Here is a 10095-nt window from a genome sequence, read left to right on the forward strand (position 1 = left end):
CGGCTGCTCCCCTCAGCGCTCCGGCCCAAAACGACTGACCGTCGTGCCTGCCGGTCTGCTCTTCCAATCTGATACATACCCGTCCTTTTGTTTTGGTTCTTTCTCTCTTACTGACATGTAATCCCACTCCCCAAAACCCGCCTGCGAGCTGCTAATGCAGTTCGACATTGCTTATCGTTAGTCTGAAGCCCGTGTCCCGCCTTGAGTAACTTGGCGTTTTCAGATTAAGGATTACACGAGCCAGCGCAGACAAGGACACCCAAGAGATGAAACGTTTTCCAGTGAAAATAGGTCTGGAGTTAACCATACGGCATGGAAGCACAATTAAAAGGCAACACGTATCTTTTTGTCCAGGAAACACACTCAGTAAATCCAAAAGCAGGCACCAAGAAGCACATACAAAGCTCTGTGGAACCCAGTAACTTTACACGTGTGACAGGAACCATTTGCCGGTGCTTTCCACAGGGCAAAATCTCAAAGGATAGCGCTGAGATCAAGCATCCTGGCAAGCATGTCCGGTATCTCCCGTGCCGTATCATTTCAGTTGCTTTGGCAACAATGTTTCTTCTGGGAACTGGCAAGTTTACTACGTTCTTCATGTAGCTTGTCATTAATGCCTGCACCTATCATCAGCCAAGGTCATCTTCTCTAGCGGTGTTCACACTGGATACAATTCGAACCTCACTTAGAAAAAGAAAATGCTCACCAAAGCTGTGCTTTTGGAAGCCCTAAGTTACAAAACCAGGTGTAAGGGAAAACTATGTTCAGTAAAGGCTCAGTAGATCTCTAAACCATTGGGAATGAATAACCAGAATAATTTACACCTAGACAGCATATGCCCTCCATTTCATATTGCTAACTAAAGCTCTGCTTTCTTCCAAGTCACCTTCTATCCCATAACTCCAAGCAATATAGAAGAACATGCACACATGCACAGAAAATACCTACTCCTCAGTTCAAAAAACTTCGTAAATGCAGCACTAAGGTTGCAAATTGGAATTCAGAAGAGGATTGCAACAACTTATGCAATAAAAGCAAGCTCAACTTCTGAAAGACTGATGTGCATATTGTGAGAGAAACAGTCTAAAAATGAAATTCCAAATCTAAGCAGCCAGACAGAACCACATGCTTTTCCCCTGCTCAGTGCAAATATTCTCGAGGTTGCTACACTTCCACCTATGTAACAAAGTAAATGCTATGCTTAGACTTTTTTGCTCAAACACAAGTGAGCATTCCCTTTAGGATCCTCTGAGACAATATCAAATAGCAATTACAAAACAACATAACTCATGTACATATACATTATATGTGTGCTGGTGTAATTTGTGTGGTTTATTTTTATAGCCTGGTAGTCACTTCCGTTTGCAATACAAGTCTACCTGCAATTACGTAAATGATAATTCAAGCCTTCAAAGTCAGTAAAACCTTTTCTTCTTTTTCGCTATATAGAGCACAGGAAAGTATCTTAAGGAAATGCAGGAAGAAGTCAGAGGAGTCCCAGAAGTACACACATAAATTGTAATACTGTGACCCAGAGCTGTTCCCCATGCGAAGAGCTCTCCTGCACTGATGAAACCTGTGACCTTCCATGCACTCCCTCATTAGAGGTGAGCCACTGCAACCAGCTTTGTGCCTTTCCTTGGCACTGCCTTGTCTGGGGATCTACATGGATGAAAATGGTTCTGCACCAGTCCCCACTGTGCACTACAGGTGAACCTTAAAGGTACTGATGGCTTCATACAGGGAGGTATTAGCCACAACCCATATTTCATTTGTTGGTCCTCACCCTCTAACACGGGCCAGGGTGCCTGTGTCATGAAATAAAAACTGAGGTGCTGTGGCAAAGAATTTATTTGACAAAGAATATCCAATCACACTGTGGATTAGGACTGGAATCAGACCCAGGCCTAGATTTCTAGAAGTCAAAGGACATTCTACCCAAATTTTCCAGAATTCTGAAAGAAAGCTATTAAGTTTTTTCATAAAATAACTGAATATTCTCAAAACATAGCTAGCCACTGCAGCAAAGGTACTGTTCATTTTCCCATGTTTACTTGGTACATAGGTAAACAGTACTTGATAACAAAGCAAATAAAACCAAAATGTCTTCATTGTTCCAAGGAACCAACAGCCAGAACCATAGCATCTCTCAGCTAGTCTGAGAGATTAAAAAAATCGAGTATTTCAAGACCCACTTTGGCTATATTAGCCAGGTTAGGTTGTATTAGTCCATTTTGGATCAAAAAATATTTTAGAATGAAAAGTCTTTTTCATTCTGAAAATGTCAAAATAGGAGACTTCAACATTGTCAGAGTGCATTTGGAGAACATTGGGGATTTTACCCATGAAACAGGAAGCTAAATGGAATAGCCTCATTAAAAAAAAAAAAATTCCTGCCTATCTTGATGGAATCTGACCTGCTTTAGGTTCTCTAACTAACTGCTTACTGCCTCTTAATCAGACAGCATGAGTAGGCAGCAGAGATATTTATAGATGGAGCTTTAGAAGGAGTATCTGGTATTTTGTTTACTACTTTAATTTAATTTTATAAACTAACTGTGTGGATGGTAATGAGAAACATATGAATGGAGGTCCATAGTGGAAAGAGCCAAACTTGAAGTGGAAAGAGAGCTGCCTCTTTCAGCTCAACAAGAGAATAGGAAAGCTGTGCCCAGCACAGCAGTATGAATAAGTTTGCTTCACTAAGGATCTTCTCACATCAGAGGTAGGTTAGGACTATCCCAAATAAAGCTGTCAAATAGCCATGAACTATGTGTGCCTAAGGAGAAAGAAAATAAAACCAAAACAGAAATTAGCAACCTGAGCAGGAAAGAAAGGACAAAAGCCTCAAATAGAGAAAGAAACACAATGAACCATGTGAATAGGGAATTTTAAGTTGACACGGCAAGACACCTGAGAGCCAGCAAGTATATTTAAGGCAGAAATGACACAGGTTATTTAAAATGTGACAAGATGAAAGAATACTCATGACTGCCAAACAGATTAGAAGAAGTAAGGTGGCAGGGGGAGATCAGAAATGGAGATGGCAGAGCTGAATTATCAATTTTTTTTGTCTTTTATTTGGCAAAAGGTGTGCAGTTGTAGTTCATGCTAACATACACACTAGTAAAGGCCAATCCAGGAGAATGATGCCTTGAACCCAGGAGAACACTGTGGCAACCAGGCATCACTTCCCATGCATGAGGAGCACCAAAAAGGCCAGACCTTTCCTAGCAAGAGAAGGTGGTTTGTGAGTTCACACAAGTGAATACCACCCAAGTGAAAGCCTTCTGGTACGCTTTGCATGAAGTTTCTTGAGAATCAAAGGGCTTTTCTGGCTAAAGGACATCAATCTTCATCATTCTTCTTAATGAAATAGAAAGTTTTTCACAGAGTTTATATTTAACATTCATTTACTTGTTAAAAGCCATCATATCATTCTTTCAAGAATTCTCTCCTTTGCATTTTTACTGTTTCTCAGACTTTCAATCCTTCAACATGTTTCTTATGCTTCCCTCTCACAAAATTGTAGAATAAACTGACAACTTCTATTAAAACTTAAAAAATGCTGAACACTACAAACAATGTTTCACCAGATCATTCTTCTATTTGAACTTAATGAGATCTAGAATAAGAAATGAGCCAGATTTCTCTACTTAAATAATAGCCTGTGAAACAATCAACTGACATGGAAATGGTCACCATTAGTTTTCAGCTGTAACCCTTCTGTGTAGGAACACAACAGTTTGTATCTGCCAAAACTGTCTCAGAAAGGCCACAGGAAGATAAAGAACCTTATGAGAACTCAATCAGTCATTAAGTCTTTAAGTAATCATCTTGTCATAGTCACAGCCTGTTTCTTTGTGAAAAAGAACAGTAGGATGCTTTCTCAAGAAAGAAGTCAATGAAAGGTAAAAAAAAATACATTCAAAGTGACTATTTTTTTGTGTAAACTGTTAATAGAATCTTAAAAGAGGGATCAAAAAGCCCTTTTCTTTTCAAAGCACGCCGTAACTGTCACTGTACATAAAATATACTTTTGCTTGTAGCAAATATCCACTAGTTTAAAGCTTAACCAACAAAAATCTGAATTATTTAAGAAAATGATAATTTAGATTGGGCCAAAATGTTGGATTCTGTTAAAAAATTATGCATAAAGTTCCCTAACAAAGCTAACCAGAAAGGTAAGGCGTGTTATAAAATGTATTCATCATTTATTAGAGGTTTTGGGGTTTGGTTTTTTTGCAATACAATAAATATAACCTGCCTTCTTCAATGTAAGAAACACAATACATTGTAAGTTCACTAAAAGAAGAAAACCAAGGAACTAAATTCATTATGTAAAGGTAGCATGAATAAACTTTAAACTCACTTCCTATTTCTGAAATTAACACATACATAAGGAAAATAGAGAGCAGAGAACAGGGCCATACATCCAGGAACCAAAACCATGATTTTGTCTGAGCTAAGGAAAAGCACTGTGGGCACTGAGCATATTTAGCCCTCCCACATTTAGCACCAAGAGGCACAAACTTCGACTCTGAAAAATCTCCATGCTACTTATACATGGTGATATTATCTATGCAGTAGCTAAATCCTTTTTTAAAAGTATATTATTTCAAGTGATAGGTTTGGAAATAAAAATTAAGAAAGAACAGAAAAAATTCACTTGCTGGCTTCATAGTAACAACTGTCATTGTCAGAAGATCCCAAAGTGTTTCATCAGCTATATATAGAGACGACTTACTCTGTCCCTGGAATTCAGCCATGGATGAAGTGTAGCAAGAAACATTTATGGGACCAACAAATACTACCAAAGCATAGCTTGGGCTTCAGGGGTATGGAGAAAATGCTGACTGCACTGACATCACTGGATTTTGCCAACCCTTTGTGCGGAAGGAAAATCACGGGGCTGAGACGTGGTGTGATAATGCCAGCTTAAGATGCCCTTATGTGACCTTGAGCAAGTCACGTCAGATAAAATTTTCCCAAAAATCTGCGTGTTAGCTCATCAGACTACTCTCACTGAGAGAAACAAGCTTATCATGCTGCACTCTGCCATCTCTGAAACAGTGTCAGCAATGCTTCCTTTGGTCCTTAATGTCCACCTAGAAAAGAATTCTCAGGAGCAGAGGCTTTGTCTGTTTAAAAGCCCCAAGGAATCGACACCAAAATGATGATTACGGTGTGCTTTACCTATCATACACCCTTCACCTCCATGTTTGCCGCTCCAGACTGGGTGTGGCCTGCACCCAAACACACCTAGCATTATTCTAGGACATCAGGCTTGCTCAGGCATTTAGGGTCCCTTACACCCTGGAGGCAGTGTTCCTACTGTTTGTAGGGCCCTGCTTAGAGCTCTGCATCCTGCACAACAGATGGTCCTGGTTCTCAGCGAGGGTTCAGGGCAGGTAGCAGTAGGAATCAATCAACATCTGGTCTCTGCCACAAAGTCACTCGGCAGTACTGTGATACGTACTAACAATCACAAACTGCAACGTGAGTGCTGAAAGATGTAACACAGCTAGGCAAAGCCTCTGGCGATGGCACTGCCAGGCAGCACAGCACAAGACCATACCTTTCATGAATGAGAAGAGCCCTCAAACTTCACATACTGACACATTTGTATTCATAAGGAACCACGATATCTGAAGCCCCTTATCCCTTGAGCTAGCCTCTTTGAGGATGTCTTTTTGGTTTAAGCGTTCTTGTCAGGGTAGGTGCAACTCACAAAGACCGATCATGAACTAAATAATATCAGAAGCTTTGATAGATGCTTTGCACAAATTAGAAGCGGGTAAAGGAAAAACTGGGAAAAGTATATTGTAACTTATATACCACACTGCAGTCAGTCTGTTGGCACACTGAAGTCGTGGAGCAACATGCAGTCAGCTACAACGCAATACACACAGTAACAGGTGGGGAAACTACAAATAGGCCTGGCGTAAGAGTGGAAAAAATGGTGAGACAGATCCAGGATTTTAAAAATGGTTCAGTGACGAGAATGCAAGGGGCAGGACTAGGGGTATAGCATGGCCTATTACAAACCTTTTGAAGAAACCTTCTCACATAGTGTGTTCCCAGAACCCTGTCTGTGTTCCTATTTTATGTTGGCTTAGCCTTACCACACAGAGATACTAAGCAAGGAAGAAACTGTGTGACTAGGGCAATATGAAAGCTGCAACTGATGATACAATTTGTACTTCATTAATAGAATCAGTTAAAAAAACCCCTTTGTAGGCCAGCCTGTGACCGTTAATGATTTACCTGAGATTATCATCTAAAATGGCACCACATCGTTCAGCAATAGTTTCGGTCACAATGAGAGAGGAGAGCTTGTGAGAGACAAGGAATGCAAAGACAATATGCCTCTACTTATCTAGAAACAAACACCGTCAACTAAGTCAGAGTTTCCAGACAACAGTTATCTGAGGGGCACAGGTTTTAAATCACTGAGGTATGAGGTAGAGATTATGGGCACAGGATATCAGACACTGCTGTGTTCTAAACTCAGCATTTGTACAGATTGACTGACTGACCTTTGACAAGTTGCAGTCTCAATGCCCTCATTTCTCTTTCCAGATACACAAGTGCAATATCACTGACATCAATGATATTCAAGTTACACACTCAAGAAGGCAACGTGATTGAACAAATTGCCAGTTTGTAAAAATGAATACTATCTACTTATTATTCATTCCACAGGAGAGATACAAAGATCAATAAAAGCAGTAAATTCATCCCTATACACAGCAGCGTTAGGCAGAACCTGAATTACTGCCAAACAGGGATAACATGTTCTTTATGTATAGCACAAATTTCCCTTTTCAGGAGCTGTTGTCTTTGCATGCTGTCCAACAAAGCTTTACTCTGACACTCATAAAGAACTGGCACTGAGAAAATGAGCAATGTTCCTGCCATGCCTGATGTGAAAAACAGCAAGGCCTGAATTTTCCAATTCCAATTCTAAAGGCAATTGTTTCCTCCCAGCTATGATCCCTCTCACCAACTTCAGACATATTCTTATGTCAGGAGAAATGAGTATCAGTTTTGCACACTTTCCAGTATCAGACTGGTTGCTCTTGAGATCTACCAGCAATAACCCACTCATGGTGAAGGCTCTTGTCTGTTCTCAACCCCTCTGAATGTGGAGAAGTCCTTTGTTTCTTAACTAGATCACCTCTCTCTCTGCCTAAGTTCAGTTAAGCATAAGCAAAGGAGGACAGGAAAGCATTTAAATGTTTCTTCACTTTGAAACTAGTTAGTCTATAGGATAAATGCAGTGGACCTGTGCTAAAGGGCAGTCTAGATTTCTGTTGTGTCTCATAGTTAAATTTGGAATAGCTGTAATCTTCCAGAATTTCACAACTGAACCAAATTCAACATGTGTGGGGTTTTTTTTCTAAGCCAGAAGCTGTTCTAGGTAATTTTCCAGTTCATATAAACAGTTACTGGAGGTGGAGTCAGCAACAAAGGTGAAATTACCCCTATAGCCTGTAAGGTTCCACATATATTTCTACAAACCCCCACATTAATTTTTCAGTAGATACAATCTGAACACATCTTCCCTGATAAAAATATTCTGCAGAAAGCTCATTGTGCAGTTCCAATTAATGGACTCAAATATATTTTAGATTTCTCTAGGGGAATTAATTTTGTCATGAATGTGCTTCTAGAACAGCATGACACTTTTTCATTTGTTCCCCACAGATCAGTAATCCCTCTTGTACCACTTTCATATGTAACCTCGGCACAGAGATGATCTATTGAAGATCAGGCTGTTCAGGCCCTAAATTTGTAGGGCCTGATTTTTTACTGTGAACGTACCACTGGTGGGAGTCAGGAGAGTCACTGCACTTCCAATCACAGGAGAGAATGTTTAAAGCAATGCATGATGGAAATACCAAGAAAATAGAGGATTCTGCTGGGCCTAAAGGTTCAAACCATCAGGCTTACTCAGTGGGGAAAAGTACAGTATGTAACTGTACTCAAGGGAAAAGACAAATTCCACACTAACAGCATTCATTACCCTAAAACTATCCAGTGTATGGGGAAATGGAAGTATATACAATTTGGAGCATGTGCCTCAGTTTTCTTTCTATAGACCAGGAATAACACTAATACTATGAAGTACAAGGAAGTGTGTGAAAATCAAATACCGGATAAATTTTGAATACTTGAAGACGAGTACAAATAACGTGATGACCAGAGCGGAAAACCATAAATTATGTATTTAGGAACATGCTTCAACTGAGTGCAACAGACGTTCACCGAATAAAGAAGCGGAATCACAATGCTGTTGAGCACTGCTTATGCAGTACACAGAACAAAGCACAATTTCTGGGAAGAAAGGTTTGTGACTATGCAAATAAAGTCTGCATTCTGACACATACAAAACAGCTTTGGCATAGTCCACTATGAATTAAATTGTGATCTTGATGTTTTTTTAAGATAACTGCCCTACAACTAATTATAAATAAATTATAAATTAAGTAATTATAAATAGGTTCTGAATAGGAAGACAATTCATACACAGTGTTAAGAAAAGCACTAAAGGCTTCCAATGCAACCCAGCAGTTGCATAACCCCTACAGCTTCTGCTCAAGAAATAGCATCGTGTTCTGCATTTCAGATCTGTCTGTTGCAGTTCGCACACAAGAGTCATTAAATGTGTTACAGTGACACAGACTAGACACATTTTTTGGATTGAATTAGTCCTAAATTGTTCAAAGTGTTTTGTTGCCCCCCTGCAAATTAAAACGAGGCATATACATCACCATACTGTTAAGAATCAGCAGGTAATACAAACCAAAGGGATCACACCATAAGTAAAGTGAGAAAGGTTCTGAAGTGTAACCTCTCCCATGCAGTACTTGAGAGTATGACAGCAGGAGTGTTTTGCCACCAGGCTTATTTAAAAGAAATGTATCAGCATACTGATGCCAGAAGAACCTGATTCTTAGTGCTCCACTCTCCTGTTCCCTACATGTTCAAGTCCAGGCTGCCTTCCTAGCCCTATACTAGGTGCCTGTCAAGCCTTTCTGTCAAGCACAGAAATAGTACCCTTGTCTCTGTGTATCCAAGGAATTGCCTCTGATGTCACGGGGTCTCTAAGTCTCTCTCAAATAGTTTCTCTGTAGAGAACTCCCTTAAGTCCCCAGTATGGACAGTGCAGGCAGAGTGTCAGAGAGTAAGAAACACAGTGGAGAAACCACTGACATACACTTGTCAGTAAGAGCTGTTAGCAGTTATCTAGAACATTTCCAGTTGTCAAGACTACTTTATGCAAGGCTGCAAGGCACAGAGACAGCAGGGCCACTATTTTAAGTCTGAAAACACGACGCTTCTAGTAATCAGCAAATCTGGAGATGTAGGCTTATTAGTAAAACCCAGATGCATACCCTCATCTAACACAATATTTCTTCTAATAACAGCGATATTTTTCCCCCAAGAATCCCCACAATACATAAGAGCATGAACAGTTTCCAGTTCACAATGAAAACAAACACAAAAGCCGAACATTTTTTTAAATGGCACTGAAGCGCAGAGAAGATTGGGGGATTTATGTGACTGCAGATTGTGTGACTCACTATCATGAAAATGCACTTTCTGACTCTTTAATACTTTTAAAATATAACAGTATTAATATCTCTCATATATGTATGCGCATATATCTATATACACACATTAAAAAATGTCCAGTTTTTCGCAGTGTTTACTGTGTCACTGTGCTAGGCATTACATAACTCATTCCTACACAAAAAAATATGCAAAATAATTAAACTTTAGAAAGCGTATAAACAAAATACATAACTGAATATAACTGAACAGCAAAACTGGCAGATAAATATTCTCCTCTCTGCTACGGAATGTGGATCATACCTGTTTTCAGGGATTATCACATAAAGTTTTGAGTTTATTGTCGTTCAAATCATGTATTCACCAGTTATAGAAAAGGCCCATGGACTAGAAGTGACTGGGACAAATGAAGAAATGTAAGCAGCACAGGCTTCAGTGGCCAGCCTGGGAAAAAGGCTGAAATTTGTATTTAGTGCATTCAGATAGGAACGACACCATTTCTTCTTCAGGGAAAGA

The sequence above is a fragment of the Corvus brachyrhynchos genome, unplaced genomic scaffold, assembly GCF_000691975.1.
Source record: "Corvus brachyrhynchos isolate BGI_N302 unplaced genomic scaffold, ASM69197v1 scaffold70, whole genome shotgun sequence".
Lineage (NCBI taxonomy): Eukaryota > Metazoa > Chordata > Aves > Passeriformes > Corvidae > Corvus > Corvus brachyrhynchos.